The 27700-nt window shown below is 45.4% G+C and overlaps 1 protein-coding gene and 1 long non-coding RNA gene across 10 annotated transcripts in view; both read right to left on the reverse strand.

The window, feature by feature from the left end:
• The window catches only part of SEMA3F (semaphorin 3F), a 123428-nt gene extending 118033 nt beyond the window's left edge, over positions 1 to 5395 (reverse strand). The window contains exon 1 of one of the 7 annotated variants that reach the window (XM_083429394.1): positions 4753 to 5395. The gene's annotated coding sequence lies outside the window, so the exon portion shown is untranslated. Of the gene's footprint in view, positions 1 to 2228; positions 2434 to 2553; positions 2576 to 3498; positions 4041 to 4575; positions 4695 to 4752 lie in introns of those variants that run through there. The other 6 variants (XM_083429400.1, XM_083429396.1, XM_083429397.1 and 3 more) reach the window with 6 other exon arrangements.
• Positions 5396 to 5439: 44 nt separating this feature from the next.
• LOC310672417 overlaps positions 5440 to 27700 on the reverse strand; it is a 63830-nt gene continuing 41569 nt past the window's right edge. The window contains exons 5-6 of one of the 3 annotated variants that reach the window (XR_014508553.1): positions 15360 to 15426; positions 5440 to 6520 (exon numbers count right to left, since the gene is read on the reverse strand). This is a non-coding gene — a long non-coding RNA (uncharacterized lncRNA). Of the gene's footprint in view, positions 6521 to 14743; positions 15427 to 15764; positions 18018 to 27700 lie in introns of those variants that run through there. The other 2 variants (XR_014508554.1, XR_014508555.1) reach the window with 2 other exon arrangements.

Below are 27700 nucleotides of genomic sequence, written 5' to 3' on the forward strand. Positions count from 1 at the left end.
TAGTTGGAAGTGGAAAAGGGAGAAAAATTCTCTTTCTTGTCTCTTTTTGCCTACAGTAACGGTATTTTTCTCACCTAATGTTAAATTATTCTCAACTGTACAAGGAAATAGTAAAAATGTGAGAATAGTCCACTAGTTTAAAGTCAGACACACATTCCTACCTACTTACATATGCATGTAGTACTTTCTTACATTGCCAAGCTCATCATGAATTAAGTAGCAGAAATGTGTTCTATGGCCTTTTAGGAGCAAGGCCACACAGGTAATACATGTTTTTAGTTTTGTTTTTAAGAGAACAATAAAAAGGGATTCACAATTAATAGGGGCTAAAATACCTGCTGATATACCTGGCTATATAAATATCAAAACCTTATAAACTAGCCTGTGAATGTTATAGTATAAAGAAAAGTACATTTGTTTGCTGTGCCTGTGCTGCTCTACAAAAAGACCTCACACACACTTTGAAATGCAGGACAAAATAATATCAAATTGCATGATTACAGCCATATGATTAATAGTATTCTGAGGGACCCTCGCTTCTCAAAGTTACTGGTCAGCAAGATACCCTTGGCTGATCTGCAAATTTGACAACACAATGCCATCTGTACATCTCTATTCCTAAAGACACGCGTAATTAAAAAAGCTAGACATACTGCAAAAAGCAATTCTATAAGTTTAGTACATTCTCCAACTGCAAATCCTTTCATAGACAAAATAGCACCACCTACCACAAGAGGGAGGTAGCACCAGACTCAGGGGAACCTCAATGTACAAAAACGCTTTGGGCAGGAAAAATCATAAAGGGGTAACTCAAAACAGTCTAGTGAGGACTCAATGACCACAAAATGTTGAACGAATATTGAGGGGGGGGGGGAGACAAGCAAGGTGGATGGGAGTATCCTGGAATGTAAGACTGGCTGAAAGGGAGCACTCCACACTGCAACACTTTGCTGCAAACTCCACTTATCAGTATAACTCAGTATACTCATTTTCTCTGACATAATTCAAATGCTTTTAGGATGTACACATAAAAAAACAATAGCATTATAGGATGGCCTATCATTTAGTGTTTGTTTCCTAAGTTATGTACTGGGAAGCAAAGTACACTCCATGACCATATTGGCTTGTAGCTGTTTCTGGTCCTTGCATCTTCTATCTGACTAAACTTTCCTTGGAGACTGATTTATTCAAATGGCTGGCCCTCTAAGTGTTGTATCACAATAAGTTCCACAGGTTAACTGTACATTGTGCAGAAAAGTACTTCCTTTAAGTTCACCTTCTGACACGTGACACTAAAAAATTTGCTCAAGCATTTCTTTCCTTATTTTTGCCAGATGTGAATGTTAACATAGGATCTACTGCGTGAGAGAAATTGACAGTATAGTCAAACTGATGCAGGTTTTACATTTGCATTATAATAGAGCAATTTAAGAGTGCACCAATTTAAGCCTCCCAAGTGAAAATACCCTGAATGTTGTTTGTGCAAGATAGAAAGCATAAGAGAACCAATTTTTCTTCAATTGCATGTTATCGCTTTTGTAGGTTCTGAATTGCAGACCCAAGGAAATGCAAAATACACACACATAACAACAACCCCTGCCCTCCACTTAAGTCTTATTTGTCTTCCACCCAAACCACAGCGAGAAGTGAGGCTGTTCAGGACAAGGGCAGAGCCAGAAAGCAGACACCTGCCTGGTTTCTCAAGTTTCCTTATTTGATTAGAGCTATACTGTTTAATTGATCTGATTGGCTGGATCCATCAAGATATATATATATATATATATATACACACCTTTTGACTAAAAAGGTACCCTTGGTTATCCGGCAACAGACTGCTATGTATTGCTTTTTGTGACACCTGGCAAACACCATCTTTAAAAGAGATACTTCCACTCTTCTCACATGCAGGAGAGGATGCCTGTTTCCTGATAGTGTCTCCTAGGGCATATTCAACAGCTAAACACAAAGAACATAAGCTGCTGCTCCCCCCCCCCCTTCAGAGCTGTTTTTCACCATATGCAAATTATGCCCATTTAACCGATTCACCAATCAACAGATAGCCTAAAAACTGCTAAGCTGGGTGGGCAGTTTTGAAAGGTGGATATATAAAGCCTACGCTTGCCCAGAATGCTCATTCGCAGTACAAAAGCCGCCACACACACCCCACCCGCGCACATCTTCCACACGAGCTACTATCGCGTGCCAAGCGCGAGAGGCCAGAGACTCACTCGCGACTTGTGAAAAGCGCTTCTCTTCTCGCACTTGCTGGCCCGGCGAAGGCGCGGACGCTTGAAGCCGCGGGAAGTCATCGGCTCCCCAAAAATGAAGAGCGGAGCGTGTGTACCTTGGCTCCCTAGGAACGCGCGGGCCTCGATCTCATTAATTAATTGCCCGCCAGTTGCGCGCTTTACGCGGGCACAAGAAGAAGCCGAGCGACGCTGAAGCAGACGCGAGGCTGGCAGAAGAGCGGACCGAGCGAGGAGGGGCAGGCCGGCCGGCCCACCGAACAACCTCGACGGCGGCCGCCTTCCAGTCTTCGCACAGCGTTTTTACCTCAGGGAGAGTTGGCAGGAGCGGCGCGAGGCTCAGGGCCACGCCTACCGCCCTCCTAGCGGAGCTTCTGGTGCACCGGGAGGAGAGAAAAAGAAACCACCACGCGGCGGGAGGGGAGAGGGAGAAATAAAGGCGGGCCCGGGAGCGGAGCGCGCGCGTGAGCTTTCACCTCAGCAGTCCGTGCTGGGACGAGGGAGCGAGAGAGAGAGCGAGAGAGACCTTGGCTCGCAGACCGCTGGCGCGGCTGAGGAGCCGACTTTTCCTCTCCCAGTCTAGAGCCAAGGAAAACGTTTCCTCCCTCAAGTTTATGCCCTGCTAACCTCTCCAGCCCTGTGGTACACTAAGCAAAACAAAAGACTTTTAACCGCATGTTCACACGCGAGGCTGAAATCGGTCTGGGTCAGCATAAAAAGCCTCGCCCCAGCGCACAGCCTTCGTTTCTCACCTGCCGTTTCTGTCCCACACGGAACAATATTCCCACGGAGCACACAAATAAAAAGCAGTGACTTGGGCTCGGGGCGGGGCTCAATGGCGCGCTCATGCAGCCCGACCCTGCGGGGTTACTCTTAAGAAAAACCTGGTGGGGGGTGTGTTCCGCGTGTGTCTTAGTCCCAGGTAACTGTGCGCGTCACACGTGAAAACCACCCAAGTCTCTCCTCCCTTCCTCTGCACCCATCCCACAGGCGCCAGCCGGACGACTGTGCTGGAGCGCCGCGTTAATCCTGCCCTGGGACAACAACGAAGGCAGTGGCAACTTTGAGCACGCCTAGGGATCCGGCCCCCGGGCTGAGGCGGTGAGCCCAAAATTAACGCTCGATTCACTAACCACCACCACAATTTCAACCAGTTTTATAACATTTTTATACCAAAACGGCTGAACTTTGAAGCTTAAGATCCAGCCGGCTGGCTTGCACGCAAGTCGTTTTTAAACACGCGCAAACATACCAAGCAGGCTTCCAGCGCTTTGTGGAAGGCAAAGAGGGGGGTCCCGTGAAGACAGTCGGCTCCCATATCTGCTCTGGAGGAGGTTGGCGTCGCTTCTTCTCCAGGCGTCTCCCTGTACTTGCTCTGCCGCCCTCGGCTCCGGGCCTTTAAACCTGCCCGGCTGCCGACCCGTCCTCGAGGGCTACCAGGCCGAGAGCAGACGCGAAGGCAGCAGAAGCGCCCTCTGGAAAGAGACTCGCGCCTGCTTCGGCGAGTCGCGAAGTCGGGAGCATCTTGGAGACCTCGCTCCCCGCAGACAACAGGGTTGTTATAAAGGGGGCTTTTGTGCAAGGGGGGTGGGGAAGCAGAAGCTCTAACCAGACCCGGGCATTTCTCCCTGGCAAAAGATAATTTCACCCGCATAAAAGCGGGGAGGGTTTTACATTTTTTCCCTCCCTGCCCCCACCAACTCCCACTTTTCCGGGTTACTGCTCAACTTTCCCATCACAGTGATGGAAAAAAGGATTGGACCGGCCGGCCGCTGTCACTTTCCGGATGCAGCGAGTGTGAAGGAGCCGCTGAAAGTTTGCTGCTTCCAACAGCTCCCCACCTCCGTCAGCTTTGATCATTAGCCTCCGCCCCCCCTTCTAACTGTATACACAATATCACCCCCTTCTACGCTCCATAGGTACCAACTCCCCGGGGCCCTGAGCACCCATAAAATTCCCCATGAAGGGGCCTGGCACCCACAGATTTTGCACGCATAGCGCCCACGGCCCCGGGCACCCACGGTCGCGGGGCCAAGTTGGCACTCCTGCTACGCTCCCATCAACAGGGAGGAAGCAGAGCAGCGCAGCAACGGCTCAGAAAGTGGAACCTGCGCCCGCCGCCCCGCGGGGCAAACCGACCTTCTCTCCACCCGTCCATCTCGGCTCGATCCCTTCCATAGACGGGGCGACGTGACACCTTTGCTAGAGCAGAGACCCAGAGGAGGTTGGCAGTTCCATTGACAGAACCGAACTCACTCTCTCCATTAATTCGGAGGCGCGTGGACAAACGGGGAGGGGGGGATAAACTCAGTTGCGCACACGGACGTACCTTTCTGGATGGAGGCAGAGCGGTTTAGACGGTTCCCCAGAAAGGTCACGTCGCTGCTCGCCAGTAGGACCCGAGTACTTGCTCCCAGATCCAGAGTAAAAAAAAAGGGGGAGGTGGGGTGGGGAATGGGAAGGAGCGAAAACCCTATCTATTGACACCAAAGAGGCATTTTCTCACCAGCTGTCCTGGTAGCGGCGTCCCACCGCCATCCCTCTCTCTCTTTCTTTGGTCAAAGTAAGCGGGCGGCCGCCGCCGCTCCTCCAATGTGGTCGGCAGCACCTTCCGGAATCCTGGACTTGGAATTCAGGACTCGAATGGATCTCTCCGCCAATCCATAGGGACGCTCGACCCAAACCGGTTTCCAGAGGCAGCAGGCAAGCCGGATGGGACTCCCTTCGCACCCGCGGAGCGCAGCGGGCTCGACTTTTCGCGGCGCCTCTCGCCGCTTGTTCCGAGCGTAAATGCGCGGCTGTGCGCCCGCCCGCCCCCTGTCTGCACTCACTCGGTCCTTAAGTTCTTCATTGCAGGCCCGGAGAGCAGGAGGCAGAAGGAGGAGGGAAGAAAGAAAAAGAAATAATAGTAATGAAAGTGGCCTCCTGCCCGCCTGCTTGGCAAAAAGAAAATAAAGAAAATAAACCACCACCCTCCCCCTCCACACACACACACACACGCTCGAAATCCGCTCCTCTCACATTGAGCACCCAGACCCTATTCAGTCAATTGGCTTCTACCGCCTTTCATTTGCATAGCCCCGCCTCCCCGTCCCCACCTCCCGGGGCAGGGAAGCGGGGGCCGGACCCGCCGCCGTTCTCTCCTCCCCCCCGCCACCTCTTTTTCCACCTGTGCTGCCCCGCCCCTCCCTCCCTCCTCCTCCCCCCCCCCTCCAGCCTCGCCTCCCCGCTCGGCTGGGCTTGGCAAGGCAGAGGCGGGCGAGGGAGCGAGCGAGCGAGCCGCGGGATTCCTGCGCTCTCTCCGGGTATCAGGCGAGTCCGGCTCGCGCGACTGTTGACTTTCTCTCCTGCCTTCGGCTAAGGCTGAGTTTCAGCAAGTCCCCCCGCGGCTTCCCTATTCCATCAACGGAAAAAGAATGGGGGGGGGGAGCCTTATCCGAAACAAGACTGATCACACATACCCCAATTTCGTGTATACATACACCTCTTGCCACCTAACTCTGTGCTTTTGTGGACGGGGATTCCCCTCCCCCCCCCTCCCCACACTTAAAAAACCCAAAGAGAGGACGAGGCAGACGAAACAGGCGCGGGGGGGGGGGGGAGGAATGGGAAAGACAAATAAATAAATAAACCGACTCCTTTGTCTCTCTCTCTCTGGCTGAGTTATTCGGCGGATTGCAAGGGAGTGTCTCGCATCCCGGTGGTGGAGGGCTGATGGGGGCGAGAGACAGAAGGGTGGGGTGGGGGGTTAGAGTGAGAGAAGGAGAGGGAAAAGATAGAAAAAGCAAGAGAAGAAAGAAGATCGGGGTGAGGGTGAATTGAATAGTGGGGAGCGAGCGGGGTGGGGAGAGGTGGAGAGGGGCCTTGCTTTGTAATGTTGCAAAATCCAACCAGACAGATCCTTCAACAAATATCCTGCAACAAAGAAAACTCGGGCGTAACTGACAGCGGGAGAGAGTGTTATCTCTCTCCCCCACCCCGCCCCACGTCTTCCCATCCCAGCGCCTTAGTCGTTTCAGCAGCTTAGGCAAACCAGGTTAACCCTTTGGTGGATGGGATTAGGCGGAAGACCTACCTCTTAGGTCTGTGGGCGGAGGGAGGTATTGGGGTCGTGGGGCAGCGGGGCTGAAGTTAAGATGCAGAAAGTGGAGAAATGCTGCAGAGGGATCCCATTTCAAGTAGCGACCCCCTAACACGCTGTTCTGCATCAGATGGGAGTGTGAGCAGGTTCAAGCCTAGATCAATACCCCATCCTCAGTTAAGGTTTGCTCCACCTTTGAGTCAAAACAGTGGGAAACATGTTTGTATGGGGGGTGGAGTTTTATGTATTTAAAGTATATAAAGATCAATAAGGTCTGGCTTCACTGAAAGGAGATCCCTCTTTCCCAGGTCTGGCTGTATATCCTAGTGAGGGAGGGGACTGTTGTGCCCTTTAAAAAGGCGGAAAAATATTCAACAGAATGATTTACAAATGTATAGGTGTATGCTTATTGCTTTGTGCACATACTGAAGGCTGTTTAGCAATTTACATTCCCCCCCCTACACAGAGGTAATCTGCACACTGCACATGTTGGCTTTCTGACCTGTGCGCTCCTGGCAAAACAGATACTTGCATTCCATTTAGAAGTGCCAGCATACACATCCCCCCTACGCTGGAGAGATTACTTCTATGCGGGGGGGGGGGGGCGATATGTGAATGCCCCTAAGAGTGAGCAAGTTTTGATGAGGTTGGGCATAGCTATGAGAGTCAGGAAACCTGACATTCATCACTCTAAGGACATACAATGATTGACCAGCCAAAAGTTCTGCACTGAAATCCAAATGACAGGTTCTGGCCTAAGGCTAAGCAAGGAAGGATGCATAATTCCTCTGCCGCCTCCACCTAGCCCCCCCCCCCCCCGCAATCCCTTGTGTCTTTCACATTTATGTATAATTCATGAATGCATCTTTGGCACAAGGTATCTTCTTCTGTTGCACACGGGGAAAGCAAAAGCCGGAGTAACTTTTAGCAGCTGCTCTGTTTTGGGCTCTGTTAAGCAGCTGGAACATCACACCACAAAAAACCCCCTTAAAATATAGTATCCTTATTGCTTTCAAAGCAATTGGGATGCATCCCTGAATCAAAAACGTCTCAGGTAACTTATGTTTATAATCAGGAGGAATACTATCACTTCTCACTGCAGTCAAATGCTGTTTCAGATCTTCATAAAGTAAGCCTCTAGTGCAGTGACCAGATGGAGAACTTGGCTAAGTTGTTTGGCTAGGTGGTCTCAATATTTTTAGGAAACTGACCCCGTACCTAATGGAATCAGCATGGTAGGATTTGTTTAAAAATGTGTGCAAATCAGAATACTTGTGATTTTCTACACAAGCAGTAGGTTTAATAAAAAGCAGTAGATTTAAAAGGTTAAGTGACTGACATTGCAACCTCACAACAGTTACAGAAGACAAATACTGGGCCACTTCAAAATTTGATTATCACCCCTGACTTGCACAAATGATGATAAACCATGTGGACAACAATGTGCGACTGGCAGTACAGGTCTTTTTCACTGTGTGTGAGTTAGCTAATGCTCATCAGACAATTCCAAACTCCAAACCCCCAAACTCTCACACTCTCATAGCACTATTTATTTTTTGCAGGATGGTCAGCTGTTCAAAGAACGTCTAGTTCATGAAACACCTGACTTTTAACTGATCGATCAATTAATTGGTCTGGAAACCAAGCCTTACAAAGAATGGTTGAAGAAGTTAGGTGAGTTTACCCTAGAAAAGAGAAGAATGAGGGCTCTTCTCGACACTTTCGTTTGTCAATGATTGCTAGGCACGGGCCTGAGAGGTTTTTCTTTTGTCCCGCCACTTTCCCCAAGGTAAACCTGCAGGTTATTGCTGAATTGGAACGTCAGTCGGGTTTTCAAATATCTTCAAAAATCTAAGGGGCTGTCACATGGAAGATGCAGCAAGCTTGCTTCCTGCTGCTCCAGAGGGCCGGACCTGAACCAATGGATTCAAATTCCAAGAAAGGAGATTCCAACTAAACATCAGGAAAAACTTTCTGATTGTAAGAGCTGTTTGACAGTGGAACTGGCTACCTTCGAAGGTTGTGGACTCTGCTTGAATGGAGGTTTTTAAACAGAGGTAAGCTGGCCACCTGTCAGTAAAATTTAGGCTTAACTGGGCTCACCTTTTAGTGTTTTTTTTTTTTTTTTAATTATTAGGCATGTCTATTAATTGTACATTTCAGTCTTAGTTATAACAATTTCCAGAGGGGTAGCCATGTTAGTCGTTGTTGCAAAACCAACACAAACTTTTGCTGCACCTTAAAGGCTGACACATGGCATTACAGCATAAGCTTCCATGGGCTAGAGTCCACCGTACAATTTGTAGCCACAAGAAGAAAGAATGCAGGAAGAGACCTAATGCTTTCCAGCTGTATTCTTCTTTATGATTTGGCCCCACCAACAGAATTGTTCTTTCTTCAAGAACTTCTTGTTGGCTTCAACCCCCTGAAATCCTTTCCCTCCATTTGGGAACTAAGGATGTAACTCTATACCCACTCACCTAGGTGTAAGCCCCACTGAACTCAATGGGACTCAATACTGTGCAGGCATGTATGGGATTGTGCCGTGAGAGGTGTTCCTGATATGTATTGTGTTTGTTTCGAAACACAAGTGCACAAACACATGTTTTAAGGTGCACAAAGACATCACATAGGACGAAGAACTTCTTATTTTGCAGCAAAAAATTGCTTATCTTCCCAAACAGCTTTAGAGCTTTTGCAAAACACTTATCTAATATTTGCCGTATAATAGACACACATAAAGCTCTTCCTAAGTGTACAGCCTTCTCGAGATACAAGCTTGCACAGACACGCTTCAAAAATAATCCTTAAAGCATAAACTTTGATATCGCCAAAAGTTGTCTTTTATCAAATGAGATCACTGGCGCATCTAGCTCAATAATGTCTCTACACTCAATTGCAGTAGCTCCTCTTTCCTAGGGATTGAATCTAGAATCTTTTGCATACAAGATACGTAAACGTGTGCTCTAGTCTGAGCTGCAGCTCTTTTCCTATTTTTTTGTTGCATATTTTTAACTTTACTGGCCATAGTTTTAGGAACAGACAATGATATGAAGCTGCCTTATTCGGGGTCAGACCAGTGGTCCATCTAGCTCAATATTGTCTGCACTGACTGTTTGGGACTTTCCAGGAGTTAAAAAAGGGTTCCCTCCCCTGGTCCTACCTGGAGATGTCAGGGGCTGAACCTGAGATGTACAGCATGAAAAGCAGGTGCTCTAACACTGAGCTGCAATCCTCCTCCTTATGTGGTCATTCACCTTACGTCGTTGTGGATATCTGCCTTTATTTGATAATGTTCAGGTGTTTGATTTACAGTATTTTATGATAAGGATTGTTGTTTCGTTCAACTATTCTGATGACCTTTCGGGGTTGAAGAGCAGGCTATATATGTGTCATATAAATACAGTATCCTGAATGCTTGTAATGCATAAAATGGGCAAACATTTTCTAAACAGCATTATTCACGTTGAATAATTTCCATCCTGTACAAATCAAAAGCTTAAAGATCTTGGTACCACATTTATCACGACATTTCATAGGCCAGTGCCTACTTCATCAGAAGTGGTTCCCTAAGTGGATAGGATTCTATATTATAAGATTATAAGTGGGTAAGATTCTATATTGATTTGATTCTATATTATTTTGGGCTCAACTATCCCTTGCACTACTTGATCATTTAGCCTGACTAGGAAAAACATACCAGCAAAACAATTGTGTCTTTTTATCTTCTCTGTGCTCAGGACAAATTGAGGTGACCATAGATCTGATAAAGTGGGCTGACCCATAAAAGTTTATGTTACAATACATATTTTTAGCTTCTACAGTGCCGCAATATTCTTTGTTGCAACAAATTAACGTGCTCAATCCTCTGGAATCCAAAATAATTTTTGCAGTCATGTCACATACATAGGATAGCATTTTCTAATACTCCTTTTTTTCCGTGGGTGAGAATACACTAGCCTTTCAGCAAGAACATAGTTCCTTTAAATTAAAAGCAATGTTTTTCACTCTAAATCCCAGTGGGAATTGCAAGTAAACATTGGAAGATTATGGGCATACTATATAAAATACAAGTAGTTTTGCTGTGCACATGTAAAACATTGTCCATATAAATTGATTCTATGCATTAGCAGCAAGTCCCTTAGAGTTCCAAGAGTGCATAAGATTGTAGTTGTTTAGCACAATCCCAAGTATCAGTGGGATATACCTTCCCTAGGAAGTCCACTTATGTTTACAGAAGTATTAGTAAGATTCCAGTGTGGCTTATCCTATGTGTTGGGTTGTTAACACCAAAACAGTTTGTTTCCAATGCATATCATCACAAAAGTTTTCTGTGTGCAGCTTTTTGCTTTGAGAACTTTGGAATAAAGACCCCATTGAAGTTTAGAGAACTATGAAACAAACTTTTCAATGGCAATGATTTATGAAGCATCAGGGAAGCAACCAGAGAAATAGCCGCATAGTACCTCTTGGGTACATGCCAGTGGGTACCAGGATGGTTATTCACATGAAAGAGTGCCATCTATTGGCTCCCAACACTATTTCTTGTTATCTTTTCCACAGCTGTCCTGTTGTGGCACAGACCAGCTCTCAGTCAGGTTTCAAAACTTGGGTTGGGAAGGGGAAGGGAAGGATTAGGCAGCATTACAAGAACGACTTCTTAAATACTGCAGCACCAAAGCTCTGCCCCAGTCTATCTTGCACCTTCTTTGTGCCTTCATTAGTATGTTCACCGTGTCTCTAGAACAGATAACGGTTGGGGGAAATATATATATATAAGTTCTAGGGAAGGGCAATGAAAAGCTTCGGTGACATGAAAAGATTCCATAGAAGGAGAGATTAAAAATGCGAGGGCTAGGAAACAGGCAGCAGGAAGGATGAGGGAAGAATACCAAGTAAGAAGTGAGATAAGGAAGGCCAATCAGACATTCCAGTTTACCTTCCCCATAGCAGAAGTATTCAAAGGTGTCCCGGCAGGTGTCCATTCATGTTTTACCAATGATGAGAAGGAGGAGGTGGAAGGAATAATAATGAGCACAGTCATGCATGTGCTGAATGCCGCAGAGTACAGTGTGGCGATGCGTAAGGACCAAGAAACCTGAGCCCTTGGGGTCTGGCTGCTCCAAAGTAACAGAAGGCTAAGAGTTTACATGATCAGTTTACATGAGGATGAGGATGGATGGCAATCTGTTTTGCTTTACCATGCTTCTTATGTACCAATAGCATACAGGTGTTTTCTTAGGCAACCTATGAAAACAATGTTCTCCATTTCAAAAAGAAACAGCTACCGGTATTTTAGCAGATACTAACAGGAGCATGTACAAAAAAACCCCTGAATGTATTGTTGCAATGCATATAATTTGTGCATGGGATGCTTTAAAAATAAGAATGGCTAAGACCTGGGGCTTGTCAACACTGGAGTTTAATGTGGTTTTGAAGCTGCTTCAGTCTTATGGAAGAAGCAGCTTTTCACATGAATGACTCCTAATTCTTGACTTGGAGTAGCACACTTTAAAAAGCCTGAACTTTTGTGAAAATATGGTATATTTTATTTTATTATTTTAAAATTTTCTATACCGCTTTATATTTTTAATAAAAACCTCAATGCGATATACAGCATATTAAATCAATCAATCAATAAAACAATAGCTGGGAAATATTCCTCCGGCCTCTTGAGAAGTCTCTTCAGTAGGGCTGGTGAGTGTGGGCCTCGCCCCCTAGGCCAGGTGGAAAGGGCCTTGCAGGGAGCAGCCTTCATGCCTCATAGGCGGGTGATGTATTTTGATTATGATGATAGTTTTTAAAGGTAGACAGGCACAGGTAAACAAATACATATATGCATGTCCACAAAGGACCTGAGATTTCCTGGCTTGCAGCAGCAGACATATTTAAAAATTATTATTTCTTACTCCTCTTTTGTGCAAATCTGGTATATTGAAAAGCATGTCTTTAAGTTTCTAGATCTTATGGTGGAGATGATACATAGCATGGATACATTTCATCAAGCACTGCTCACCATTTTGAGCAGCAGTAGTTCACACACAAACACATGCATCAGCCTCCATGTATTGCATGATGAAGCAAAGGAATGCTCTTTCAGTTTCACTTCTGATTAAACAAGATATTAACACACAAAATCAATGGAGCAAAAGCACTTTACACAGTATCATTGGCCCTATTACGAAGTGGACCCATACAATAGGTAGAGATGGAGCTAGATGTTTTAGGGCTAGTCTGGATATTCAGAGCAGCTCTGGCTTGGGAAGCCACTTAAAATAGTTCACTGGCTTAACCAAAGCTTAAATCCTTCAAATAGTTTGAGCTCATTCACTGCTGCAAGGCATTAAACTGTCTTATATTTAAAACTGCTCAAGAGACCAGCTCAATAGCTTAAACCTCCAGCCTAACTCTGTTGAGGCTTCAAGGCATTACGGTAGTTTAAGAGTTAATGACAGCAGCTCCCCTTAAATTTCTTATGAGATTAGTCTGCGATGAGTCAAGCTATGTGCCACACATTATTGCGCAGGTTCCTTTCTGGGATCCAGTCCTTTTGTTAGCATTGAGCTTCTGATTCCAAAAATAGTGAGAAAGAGTCCCCTGCCTTTCCACCTTTGCACCATTGTAAAGTCACCCTCTTCTTTCATCTACATCTCCCTGGCTGCCAAGCAAGCCCATTATATCCTGTCCCAATTCACTAATGAGATGAATCGGTCCCTGTCCCTTTTCTTTCAAGCTCTTGAGTTTACAGAACTGAAGAGTTTGCCCACCCCCTTGTCCTCTTCTGTTTCCTTTCTCTGCCTTACTTTCCAAAGTTTGCACAGATACCAGAGCTGTGCTGGAGATAAGGTAGGTTGAGGGGCATTCTTTGTGGCATTGGTGGGCGTTTGTGTGCATGTGTGAGTGAGTTAATGTGGTGGTGTATAATGACCAGCTGTATGGTTGCATCAAGCATATGCCCTTCCCTACTTAAGACTATAAGGAAAGCCTGCTAAGTCAGGCCAATGCACCTTCTACTTCATCCTTCTCACAGTGGCCAACAGCACAACAGCACTCTGCCCACCTACAGTTCCCAGCAGACTCTGGTTTTAGAAACAGTGTACCAGTTCCTGGGGAGCCTGAGTGGGAGGGTCCTATTGTGCTCATGTCCTGCTTGCAGGCTTCCCATCACACCTGGGTGGCTGATGGGAGAACAGGATGCTGGAGTAGATGTGCCTTTCAGGCTCTTCTTATGACTCGGTCATGCAGAGACAATGGGGCTTGTGCTTGCCTGGCTGCTTTCCCTGACCATCATGGATGGGGCTTTAGTCTGAACTTGGCTAAGAGAGCCTGCAGCCTCTAGGGATGTGTGGCTTGCTGACTGGGTGCATGTGATGCCTTAAAAATGCCATAATCTACAGAGGAACACCAGAGTGAAGAAAGCCTAGCATCTTATTCTGTTCTACCTCTAGTGCTAATAAAAGAATAGCCCATCCCACAGGGGTTCAATGCAAGGTCTTTTTTTTTTGCAGATGGAGATAGATTCCCCCCCTTTCCTTATCCAGTCTTCTTGCCTTATTTTTGTGCCTGCTTGAGCCATATGCCCATGTAACGGCATCTTTGGTACTAGGAAATGTCAAACGGAAAAGGCAATAGAGTGGAGGCTGTTTTAGAGTGAACACATTCCTGTGGGAGATTCTCTCATGTTGTTCAAAAGACTTGTATGAGATATTATATTGCTTTTCTGCATTATTTTCGAAGACCTTCTCACGGTAGGATTTCTGAGCACAGGTATAACTATAACCATGAGAGCCAGTGTGGTATAGTGGATACAGAGAGAGTTGAGCTCTGGAATGACCTAGCTTCAAAGCCCTGCCCAGCTATTTTATTTACTTACTTAATGAATGAATGAAATTTATATACTGCTTGCTTGCAAAAAAAAAAAAAAAAAAGCGCCCCCAAGAGGGTTGCAACAATCTAACATAAAACATCGAAATTATTGATGTGAACAGGTATTAAATATATTCAAAAGCTGATTAAAATCAACAGCAGCCAAGTAGAGCAGCTTTGGATCAGTCACTATCTATTCCCATGCAGAATCAGTCTGTGGATTAAATGAGGAAAAGCCTCATGTCTGACATCCTTTAGGGAAGGGCAAGAATCAAACCTATTAAACTGTACAGGACTGGCAACAGGGAGCACAAATGGGACTGCCTGCAACAAAATGTTGCATTATGGAATGGTCCATGTTCAGTATTCCAACCACTCCACTTCATTCCCGGCTCCATTTTCCATTCTCAGCCTTCGCCACTCCCCTGCCGCCAGTCAGTATTCCTTGACTGCTATACACACTCAGTCCTTATTTAACTGTGATTATTGTTTGCTTTGTTTTGGTGAGGTGGGCTGTGTGAGGGTTCCCTCGCCCCCAGTTTTTTAAAAAAAACTTCTGCTGCAAAGCTTGGGGTTCACCCAAGAGGCCTGTTCTTCTGCATGGGTGCTGCTGCTGTGACTATATAGGGAATGGTCTACCCACAGTCTAAAGATTGGAAACAGAAGAAATTATGCATAAAGGAAGAGATCGTGTGTGCACACACACGCACACAGAGGTTCCATGCTATTCTCAGTTTTATAGACAGTAAAATGATCTTTAAAATAACGTTATCTTTTCTGCAAGGCTCTTATACAGCTTTTTTAAAAAAAAACACACACACCATTGTGTAATATGTGTAGAATGAAGAAGAAAGTGATATCAGGGGAGTGTAGTAATGAAGGGACTGGGAACAAGGCCAGGGATCTCTTTCATCAGCTGGTGCATTTCCAGGGTTTTTCTTTGGGTGGTGGGGAGTGTTTCTTGCTGTTTGATGTTAGGCAGACAGCAACTGGAAGCAGTTCTACCTCCCACCAAGCATTGTTGTGGAATGCAAATGACACTAACAAACAAAGGGCTAAGTGTTCTTAAGCCTGTAGCACTGGAGACAGAATGATAGCCTCCCCCACCCCACCCCAAATGGAAGGTAGTATGATAGGGACATGGTTTCTTGTAGTGGGCATCCTACCATTATCTCTATTTCCATTTTATGCAAGCCTTTCTAGTGTTTCCAAAGTCTTCCATATTTGCTTGACCTGAGATGACAGTGGGAGAAAAGGAATGAGTTTGCACAATATGGGAAATGATCCTTTTATCACACTACGTACGTTAATTTTCTTCAAACCTGAGAGAGTCTATGTTGAACCTAGGACATCCTAGCTCACACAATATGCAGTTAGAGTTGTGGGAAATTGCAGTCAAACTTAACTATGCATAAGTGCTAGATAGTGCACAAAGGGGTTAAGACCAGAGACCTAGACTGAGCTAGGTCACACACCCTTACCTCCATGAGGGTCTCTCACCCTCTTCCAGCTGTGTAACCAACCAGGAAGGATGTGTCTAAACTTGTTGCAAAGTAAGACTGCATATTTGAAACTATAACCTGTATTTGCATCCAAGAGTCTTCTACCTGTGTTCTCCTTGCTGCTACATGGAGTAATGCATGAACCAGACCTTTGGATTTAGTAAGCAAAACTTTGTAAACTCACTTAACAGCGTGTGGCATGTTCATTGCTAGAGGGGTAGAGAAAGCAGGCAAGCATTTTAAGGCCCAAGAAACAGGATATTCAAAAGGCTTTAATAACCTATATTCCACGCTACTCTACTGGTTAACTATGAGCATGTTTTTAACTCTGCTGGGGGCTCTCTTCCACTGGAGAGTGTGCAAAGCCCCATGTTTTGAACCTAGGTGCCCAGCTGATAGACACATCTATTTTCCCCACACAAGGCTATTGGTCTATCTATCATCTCCAAATTTTGTAGCCCACTTTTCTATAAAAATACCCAAGGTGTCAAGCCACAATTTTACAAAAACACATGTGTTTTAAACCTGTTTTCAAAGTGGCCAAGTTAAAAATTAGTCCAAAAAGTCAGCGCCTGCTATAATACATCAGTTTTAGCTGCCCATCAGAAAACAAACAAATCCAGGCAGACTTTCTTTTACAATGTGTTCCAGTATCTTGGTGCCACAACAAAAAAGGCCCTGTTCTTTCTATGCACCCACTGTACTTCAGATAGCAGGGGAATCTGGAGTAGGGCCTTAGAAGTGGGTTACAGAGTTGGCTAGGCCTGGAAGTGAAGCTTGAGACCCTGTCTCAGGCCAATTACAGCTCTGAAGATCAAAACCATCACTGAATTGAGCACAGAAATGAATTGTTAAGCAGTGTAATACAATATGGGTGGCACTATATGTTTTGATCTGCTTATTCCAGTTAACATCCCACATGTCAGGTTCTGAACCAATTGGAGTATTCAAAGGCAGCCCCATTGCCATAATCTAACCTGGAAGTGGCAAGGTCAAACCTTTGGCACTCCAGGTGTTGTTAGACTCTAACTCCCACATGATCAGGGCAGATGGAAGTCGTAATCCAACATTTGGAGAGCCACAGGTTCTCAGCCCTAGCCACTAGGGTAGAAATGGGAAACTGGGTATGGCCAATGGACTGGCTCCTTCAAAGCAGGTGGCCCTGAGCTCTGATCAGCTGATGGGTGCTGGGAGTCATCCCCTTGGAAGTCAGTTTATAAGTGTTTTGCAGCCATGTTTTTACTTGCTCGCCCTTAATGTTACATGTGATGCCAGGGGCAGGTGGGTGTGGTTTTGGGGAAAAGGCATCACAGAACTAATTAGACCTGTGGGCTGGAGTCTGGAGGTTCTTCACTGCTGCACTAGGGCATAAATGACCAGGTCCAACTTCTTGGGGAAAGGGCGCAGCAAACATGCACACCAAGGCTCGTAAAAGGCACTCCCAGCCAACGCTACTACACGAGCATCCAGAAACTCCTCTAAACTGTGAACCTGATTTTCTAGGGAGGGCACAATTCCATCCAAGCAGATTTAACACCTACTGTTAAGAATGCCAGATATGGCCCCAACCAACAGTACCTCTGTTTTATCCGCCTGCCAGTGGCGTCACAGCTACCCTCCAGCGTGGTTTCCAAAGTGGCAACTAACCTAGTCAGGGAGTGTACAGAAGGAGTCTGCTAGTTTGCACTCTGCTGGGACTGAGCTTTTTCATGCCTCCGAGGCACAAATGGCATTGTGCTGTCATGCACATGGCAAAAGCAATATTGTGCAACGATATTAGTCTGAGCGCTCCCTGCTCTGTAGCTTGCAATTTTCTCCCTACTTGACTGCAGTTAGGAACAGGACTATTAGAGTCAGCTACTAAGAAATCAAGCTTTTTTTTTTGATGCAGAATAGTGGGGTGTGGGGTGCAATACCCTCCCAATGCTGCCCAGATGACCATTGTCCAAAATAGAACCTCTTCTAAATATTTTGCTTGATCTCTGTATGAGGACTTCATCAGAATTGCACAGAAAGCTTTTCTTTTTAGAACAACAATTACTGTCTGCTCTTCCAAGGTTAAACTGAAATCAAATAACATTCAGATCTTGCTCCGGGCCTTGCTCTCCAGAGGTAGGAAAATCATTAACTGCCTCGGCTCCCGGCAGCTTCCAGTATCTTGTGATTGCTCCACACCAGCAATTCAAAGGGGTAGCAAAGTAAATGCTGCATGCAGCTCCCCTCCTGATTTCCCCATCCTTTTCGGCTGTGTTATTATTACAGCTGGAAAGGAAATGACGCCATCCCTCCATTTCTTGGTGGTTGGTGTTTTCTGTTTTGCTTCTTTTAAAAAAGGAAAGAGCATGTGTGAACTTTCAAAGAGTAACAGACTTAGGAGGCAGCAGCAAGGAACATGAGGTTAACACATCTGAGCTTGCCTAAGCCTGCCTTGAAAAGCTCTGATTATATTGCGTTCTGCCTTCCATTAATGTTGGACTCCAGCCCCAGACAACCACATTTCCCTTAGGACTTGTCCATTCTGGGCAGAGACACACCAGTTATTACACGGTGCCATTCCACTGACCATCTGCTGAGCATCCACATATGCAGTGTTAGAAACTGAGATATGAAAGCTAGGAGCTATACTGCACCTTAAACCTAGGTTTTGGGCGCAACAACAGAATGTCTAGGTGCGCTTTTTTTTAATAACACAAATATAAAGCTGACAATGAATGAATTGCAGCTAAATATGTTCATTTTTCACATGGTCTAGTCTTTCCCCTGCCCACCCCCTAATATTCTTAAGAGGGTCTCTTCTCCAGTCTTCAAAGAATAGCTGGAAGTGGGGAGGTAGAAAAAGGTCCTCTTTTCCTTCCACTCTGCAGTTTTAATCTGAAAACTTAGATGTAGTACTGCGTCCAGAGCTCAGAAACTGCTCGTGCTAATGAAATTCCCTGTCACAAAATGTGCCCAGAACAATGGGAGTTTTGAACACTGCGCATATGCATTAGGTTGTAGCCAATCATTAGGCAAATGCCAGGGTACCAGCACAGTGGCAAAGCACATCACCTATGCTTGCTTTGGGACCCCTTAAACATATTTTTCTGTCCCAGCACTTTGAGCAATACCAGGTGGTTTATCTAGTTGCCATTTCAATTTCCTCCAATGCCCCAATTGTAGAATCACTCTGGGGCATTATGAGACATTGAAATGGTCAATAGAGCCAGTCTTCTGGCACTGTTCGTAGCACTACCACAGCTACCCACCGCCCCCAGGTAATCCCACTGACAAAGGAGGGGGCCCACTGGAGAGTATTTTGCCCAGGGCCTGTTCAGAACTGGAGCTGGCCCTGCACACTCTGTATGTGTGATCATGTCCAAGAGTGTTGTTGTTGTTTTGTTTCTCTTGGTGAAACAATAGGGTATCAACCACTGGTAATCTATTGATACAGAAGGGGGGGCATGTCTTCTTCACCTCCTTCTTCACTACAATATATCCATTTATTTCCAATTGTCAATGTCAAAAGGGACTAAAATCTATAAAATTCATAGAAAATCAACATGCCAATTTTCTCAATTTCTCTAGGACTCCATGACACCTCCCCTGTCCTCCATAATCCCTCAAGCAAGGTGTCAAGACCCTAATCCTGTCAAATCACTCTGCCAAGCCTTTCCTCTGGGCAATGCCAGGTGGCAGACTATGCATACATGGACCATTGTCTTCACATCACAGGTACTCAGGATGTGCTTATCTGCGCATATCTCCAGCTCTGCATATTCCCCCCTCCCTCCTCCATATGTTAATCCTGTGTAACCCAACCTCTTCTTAATGTATTCATGATGTAATCTGTGTAACCCAACCTCTTCTTAATGTATTCATGATGTAACTGGGATGTATTTTGCACTGTATTCTGGGACATGGAGGGAAGTTTCAAAAGTTCATGTCACCCCTTTCTCGCTGTTCAATCTCGCCTTGAACCTGTTGTGCAATAAACTTGGATCTTCTGCAGCTTGCTCCTGTCTCCGGCTGAGCTCATTTTCCTCCGCAGGGACCCGCGGACTTAGTCTGACGAGCTGGGTGGCAGAGCAGCCTCGCACCCAGATTTTACCGTAACACTATAAAACATGGATGACTTGAGATACTTGCAGCACTGCTACAAAGTTCCAATCATCATGGATATGTAAGGCTAGGGGTTTTCCTTCCTTGCTCACTCCAACCCAAGTTCCCTTACACTTCACTACACCACACTGTTATAAGAATTCTATGGTCTCAAATATAAATTAAATGTTCATAAATGTACAAGGCAAACACATACATAATTACACAAGCCACGTGTCTGAAGTGGTACAGGAGAGCAATCCTGAAGTCATTTTGACTCTCCCAAATTGACCTCAAATATTTCTCTGCAAGGAGGAAGGAAATGGGAAATCCTCCCCATTGTCTTTCGCTTACAAATCATGTCTTGTTTATGAATAGGGTGAGCCTGTGATTCAGAAACTAAAGTATTAACCATCACCAAAGAATGGCCAGACTGCCCAGGTAATGCAATCAGTGACCATTATCAGGTATCCTGGCAGACTGGATTTCTGCTGTGATGTATGTATGATGTTTTAGGGGGGTGGTCTTGGGCTATAGGGCGGGCAATTTCAAAAGTCTATATAAGGGCTTGCGCACCATTGTTCAGGGTTCTCCTCCTGTGGTGGGTGGGGACCCTGTTGCAACAGCTTAATAAAGATCAGGCTTACTAGCAGCTTTCCTCCTACCAAAAGGGGACCCACTTAAGGACTCTATATGGGCTCTTGGATACCCCATAAGGGAAAAGGGGCAGTTTTTTTTCTTATAACAACACCTATCCTATTTCCTCACAGCTTTCCCAAGCCTCCCTTCCCTGCTCACCCCAGCCCTTCCCTTAGCTTGCACCAAACCCCTTCTCCTCCCCTCACAGCTCACCCCAAACTACACCTCCTGCCTCACAGCTCACCTACTCTCCTTTAATCACCACTCCAGTGATATTTGGGGGGGGGGCAGGCGTTCCAGAGAGTAGTTTGCCAAGCAAGTGCCTCTCACCTTCCTTTAAACGGCTTGCCTGAGCTGCCTGCTACCCACACTGCTTGCTTGCTCACCTGTCTGCTGTTCTGTTGTCATGCTGGAGTTGTTATTATATGTTCTCTTGTGTTGGCTCCCACATTAAAAGCACTTTTTGTCATGGATAAATGTATCTTGGCTGATACGCTATGCCATCATTCGGTTATATTTGAGTTGAAAGTAGGGTGTACAATTTCCCCTTGGTAACAGAAGACAGTCAGCAGTTGGCCTTACACACATGTGCTTTGTTACCTGTGGGAGCTTTTGGGTGGAGCAGCGTCGCTAGGGGTACAACTCTAGAGAGGCTTGGTAGGCCTAATGGTGAAATGTGCGCTCTTCATCAACGCTCTTACTACTCAGTGCTCTTACTACTGGAAAAATGGGGGTGCCGGCTGCAGCAGGAAAAGTGCAGAAGTGTGATGACCATGGGATGCAACAGTGATTACCAAACCAACCCCAGGAGGCGGCACAACCGCAATAACAAGAGTTCTAAGACTTGCCCCTGCCTGCTTCCCTCAGGGCGGATGTCTGGCAAGCATTAACCTTGCAATAATAGGAAAGTGCCTGCTTTGCTTTTGTTTATAAAATAAACAGTTTTCCCTCTGCTGTTTTCCCAAGTGCCCTTGGGGGAGAGGTGCCCAGAAAGCTAGTGGGACTCGTTGTCCTGACATGGTACAGAAAGCGCAAGCTGAGGTGAGGAGCCCCAGAAACAGGATGCTTGGGATTGCGATAGAACCATTTCCAGCAAGCTAGGAGCGACAACAGTCCAGAAACCAGGTTTAAGTAAACTGTCACCATCTTCCCTGGGCAGCTTTCCTGAGCAGAGTGAGCCTTGGAAATTAGCATGGGGCATTTTGTAACAAACCCCTTCCCCAAGCACTGTGCCAATAGAACCTTCTTGAGCATTTTTGCCTGGATGGAGTGTGTCCTTCATGCCTCTTGCTTCTCCAAATGGAGGACAAAAAGTGTGTGTGTGTGTTTTAGAGAGAGAGAGAAAGTAGGAACTAGCCACTAGCTCTGCCCAGTTTGGCCTCTGGCCCTGCCTACCATTATCATGTGGCCCTTGGAAAATTGTCCAGAAGGGAATGAGGCCCTTGGGTTGCAGGTTCTGGACCCCCTTGCTGATGTAAATTTAGCAGGCTAGTTGGAACCTGACATTCAAGATGGCCCCGGCCTTGCTAATATACTTATAGCACATCCTTGTGCATGTTTTCTCATCAATAGTCTCCATTGAGTCCAATGGGCCTACATAGGTAAGTATGTAAAGCACAAGCATATCCTCTGTGAGGAAGGCCAGTCACTGGCTCTGGAGCTTTGAGGTTAAGGCAGCAATATTTTAAATTATCAGCAGCCATTTCTATTCCAGGGGCAGGTTCCCATAATTTCTGGCTTCCCCTGGTGCTCAGGCCTGAGCTTTGCTTTGCCTCTTGCTGCTTCTTAGATTAGCTTTCCTGGAGACAGGCTCAGGGGAACTAAAGGGGTTTTAAAAAAATATTACAAGGCATCTCAGCTTATCTCAATAGGTGATTGCTATTCAGCGCTCAGAGCCAATCTGAGGCTTACTTCCGCACACTTGCAGAGCAAACTGTCTCTATAATTCTGACAGGGCCACGTAGTTTAGAACGAAGCTCCTGCTGTCAGAGTTTACTCTCTGGATTCATTAGAATGGGCCGGGTAGTTTTGCAGGAAGACTTCTTGCCATGCTCTTCTGCTGAGATTGTGCTGCTATGCAATTGCTTGATCAGAATCCTGCAGGAATGTTATCAGGCTGGTCTCAGCGGCTTTAAGTTCTGGATTTTATTGCCAGAGCGCCGTGTTCGCATCGTCACAGTACTTGGGCCTCCTGCTGGTTTGCAGGAATTGCCTTCAACCTCTTGCTGCTCTCAGAAACATTCCTGCTTTATTGCCCGGCTGCATCCAGATGACTCACAATTCTCTGCCTGTGGTTCTGGGTTGATTTCCCCTCAATCGTCTTTACCTCACATTTATTTGCTTTTGTGTTTCTGGTAAGCCCATCTGACCAACCTAGGATCAGCAGAGTGTCAGGTCTGTCAGGGAAGGAGAGGGGCAAACACCAAGAGTGGGGAATTTTTTTCAGGGCCGCATTCTCTCATAGGCAAACTTCTTGGGACCACATCAGTGGTAGGTGGGGTGACAGGCAGCAGACCTAACTGTACAGTCTAAGTGACACAAAAGTCAGAATGCCACACACACACACACACACACACACACACACACCTCCATTCTCTATCCAGACAGGTAAAGGTGTTATCATAGTTCAAGAACACATTACAGCAGGTAAAAGTATTGGAAGAGGCTAGTGAGAGGTGGCATGGCCTGAGGAGACAGAGGCCTGGATGGCCACAAATTCCGCCCCTGGGCCTGAGTTTCTTCATTCCTGGTGTATACCTCCATAATCTGCCAATAAATGCACTGTTTCTTGCATTTTACAATCTCTAGTTTCCTTTATTGTCCAGGCCAGATTTGTGACCCACTTGCGCTAGAACCGCTAGGCTGCTTAACTTTTCTATCAAAACTAGGATTATGTTCAAGCCACATGGACGTAAACTTGTTACATTCCTCCAAGGAGCTCAAGGCTGTCTCCATTTTATCTTCACATCAGGTAGCTCAGGTTGAGAGATAATACTTAGTTAAGAGATAAAGTAGGTTAAGTCGAGAGATAATTCTGGCCCAAGGTCAGTCAGTGAACTTCATAGCTGACTGGGGATTTGAACCTGGGTCTCCCTAGTCCTGGTTTGATGCTGTAACCAGTACACAGCATGTATGGAGTAACCAAAACAGTACTTGTATGGCTGTAGTTGGTGAATTTGTCCCATTTTCTCTCCAGCTACAATTCTATGATTCTATGATAAGTGTCCCCATCTGTGGATACTGGGTGCGTTGATGGAGCAGATACCTTTAAACCTTGCACCATGCCCTCTTCTTCCTGTTATTTCTTCTAGCATAATAATCCTTATCAGTGTGTGCCTTATGGCAATTGGAGCCGTTCCAAGCAAAAAAATCTCATTTCCCCTCCAACTTGTGCAGTAATTGGTTGTTGTGGATGGTATCCAATTAAGTTTTACTTAAAGCAGAACCATTAAAATTAATGAACATGACTAAGTCCATTAATTTCAATAGGTCTACTCTGAGTAAAACTTAGTTGAGTAACACTGTGACCCAAATAGACAAGAGGATCTAATTGCTTCAGAATCCAATCCACTAACAGGCAAGGTATCTTCTTTCTAGAGCTGCTATCTTCTAACAGTATAAGGTTGCTTTTAGTCTTTCTGCAGATGGGGGAATTTCAGCAGGTACATTTTCCAGTTCTGTTCAACGCTATTATTTCCACTGCTGCTTCGGTACTATCTATCCACACAGCTGCTTTTTCTTTCCCCTTCCTGCATTAATTATATGGGTGAAGCCACACTATCAGAGATCTTGTGGCATAAACCGGATGGCATCATGGATGACAGATAGCCCACCAGAGCTACAATTTCCAGAGTTCTTTGGGAAGAGGGATTGATTGTTAAACGTCTCTGGAAACTATGGCTCTGCGAGGGGAATAGAACTTTTCTAATAAGCAATGACTGTGTTTTAAATGTATGATGTGAATGTGGCCATGGCCATATTTTATGTAGGATGCACATGACAAAATGGCAGCTTGGAAGTGACCACACAGTGGATTTTTGGGCAAGGAATGTCAACCTTGAAATAATCTATGCAATTTGTCCTTTTTGGCACAGGTTCATTGTTCAGTTTGTAGAATAACATGAAACACCTTTTATATGAAACCAGTTGTCTTTAGCCCTATTCAGATGTTTGAGGGTTAAAAGTGTGCAGAGGGGCACACAGGCAAGCCCTATCCCCTCCACCCAGACCCAGACTCGCTGGATCAGTAACCAACCAGTCATGGCTCTGGTTCCAAGCTCCTTTCCTGTTCTTTCCCTCCCCTCCCTTCCCTGAATCTTCTCTGTGCTGTCTGCCATCTGCAGCAATTGCATAAGAGATGCTTCTCCTGGGTGCCACTTGCTTGAGTGGGGCCTTTTATTACAAGGTGAAGAGTAGTGTAATCCCAGATCTCTTTGGGCGTCCTTCATTCCAGGAGTGATGACAGGCCTGTAACTCTGCACTGCATCGCTCAGGCTTGGAACCTGAATTTCTGATACACGTTTTTCTTCACTGGCCTTGAGAAGTGCCATAGCAGGAGGGCAGAGGGAATGTCAGACAGTTAATTGCAAACATCTGGCTCTTTTACACTGTAGTTTTCCTTGGCGTGGAAGCAGCATTTTAACCAAGGAGGGAAGGTGAAGGTTTGGTGTCTCACAGCTAGTATTTGAAAGCTTTCTTTTCCACTTAGCAGCAAGGAAACAAGAAAAGCACCAGTGGGTTGCTCAAAGAGAAATTGCTGTGACAGTGGCTCATTTCTGTGTGGTTAGGATCCTTCTTGGCTAATGTGAAATAATTAGACAAGTGAAGGGATCACGTTGAAAATTGAAATAAAGTCTGCATTCATAGTTAATACAACAAGATTTTCAATTTTTTGTTTGAACTGCAGAGGCTGCTTCGTTAGAACAAATGGGGCACTGCTCCGCTTGCCTGCCTTCTTACTTACAAACAGTCTGGGGGATGTGGGGTGGTATTGTCTGTCAGCTTCCCTTCCTTAGTCTCAGTTTTACCTTTGAAGAGCTCAATAGGGAAGAGGATGGGGTCAAAACTAGAATTCATTGGCTCTGCCTGTCATTGTCTCTGGCTCTACCTACCATTTGCCTCCCTAATTTATGCCCCACCAGTTCAAATGGGCACCAGTCATCACTATGTTTAATAGCACTCCTGTTGAGTCTAGAGGAGGAAAGATGCAAAATTGATTGTAATGAGGTATCTGCTAGGGCAGAGGCCTCTTGGAATACTGTCCTTCACTAGTATGCAAAGAGGTATTAACGGGGATGCTAAACAATGTTGTGTATGCAGTGGAGACTCTAAAGGGTGTTCATGGGTCTTTCTTGGGACATCATGGTCATTCTTCATGGTGGAAGGATGCAAAGAATGCTCTTGGCAACACCTTACACCCAGACACAGATGGATTCAAAGCCACTCAGTATGGGGCTTTAACCTCTTTGAATGGTATTCAGAAAGAGAGAGCACTTGAAAAGTCTGGCTCAGTTAATATATAATCTGGAAGCAGGTATGAACCATGCAGTTATTCATAGGAAAAGAATTAGGAGAGATAGCAAGGCAGGCAGAGCAATTCAAAGAGAGAAAGGGGCATCTCTAGAGAGTAGAATTGGCCAGGAAATAGAGCTTTTCCATTCTCATTCCCCTGATCAGGTAGGTAGGCTCCTGAGAAATGTTAGGCCTCAGGGAAAGTAGTGTCCATGGCACCTATTTATTAGCTCCCTTTATCCCAGTAGTGGATAGCATGGTGGGGCAGTGGCATTTCTTGACCTTCTGACCACTGAGTCACTTATACTTACTAAGAAGGAGAGGGACGAGGTGATGGAGTGATCACACTGCACCATCCTCTTTTATTAGTTTATGATGTTAATTTACATTACCTTATCGGTATTGTTTTCTCCAATGTCATATGGTTTGGGTTTTGTTTGTTTGTTTACTTATTGATATTATGATGGTTTCTATTTTTTCTAATTAAAAAAAATTGTTTAACTTATTGTTCCTTGGATATGTTGTGAGCCACTTATGGCAAAATTTTGTGGGAAAGTGGTTTATAAATAGATGATGATCTGCTTCTGAGCTTTCCAGAAGTGTTTGGCTGACTGGGCACTGTTGGGAGAGGGGTAGTGAACTAGAACTTCAAATTAACAGTTTTGCTATGGTCTGATCAAACAAAGCAGCTCTGATTTTCGTATAGAGTACATGTACATTTTAAAAAATGGCCCCTACTTTAATTTGTGAGAAATGCAAGTATTGGAGGCCAATCATCATGCTCCTTCATCCACCTCCTTACTATGTCTGGAAAATTTATCAACTCTGAAAAAAATAAAAAGTGATAAGTAGTTTATTATCTTTTCTATTGTTGTCAATGGAAAAGACAATTGCTTCAGCGAAGGCTTTGAGGTGACTCTCTCAGATCCAAGTATTATTATTATTTTTCCTGTACACAGTCCTGTTCCCAGTGTCAGGTGTGCGGAACCTTTGACCCTCCATATGTTGCTGAACTACAACTCTTGTCAGCCCTAATAATAATAATAAATAATAATAAATTATTTGTACCCCACCCATCTGGCTGGGTTACCCAACCATGCTGCGTGGCTTCTAGCATGTATACAAACACAGTAAAACATTAAACCTAAAAAAACTTCCCTATACTGGTCTGCCTTCAGGTGTTTCCTAAATTTTATATAATTACTCATCTCCTTAACATCTGATGGGAGGGCCTTCCACAGGGTGGGTGCCACTACCGAGAAGTCCCTCTGCCTGATTCCCTGTAGCTTCACTTCTTGCAGTGTGGGAACCGCCAGAAAGCCCTTCATGCTGGATCTTGGTGTCCAGGCTGAACAATGGCAGTGGAGACGCTCCTTCAGGTATACAGGACTGAGGCCATTTAGGGCTTTAAAGCATCAGCACTTTGAATTGTGCTCGGAAACATACTGGGAGACAATGTAGGTCTTTCAAGACCAGTGTTATATGGTCTCAGCGGCTGCTCCCAGTCACCAGTCTAGCTGCTGCTTTCTGGATTAACTGTAATTTCTGAGTCACCTTCAAAGGTAGCCCCATATAGAGCACATTGCAGTAGTCCAAGCGGGAGATAACCAGTGCATGTGGCCAGTGGCCACGGATGATGAAAGTTGCAGCAACATTGGGAGCACCAAAGGTTCCCTACACCTTCCCTATGTTGGGATAATCATAGTGATTCACTTTCCCCATTGTTACCGGAAAAATCCGAGGGCTCCCTTGGACAAAAAGTAAAGACACCAACCAGA

Source organism: Podarcis tiliguerta, assembly GCF_965153285.1.
Source record: "Podarcis tiliguerta genome assembly, chromosome: 2".
NCBI classification, from domain to species: domain Eukaryota; kingdom Metazoa; phylum Chordata; class Lepidosauria; order Squamata; family Lacertidae; genus Podarcis; species Podarcis tiliguerta.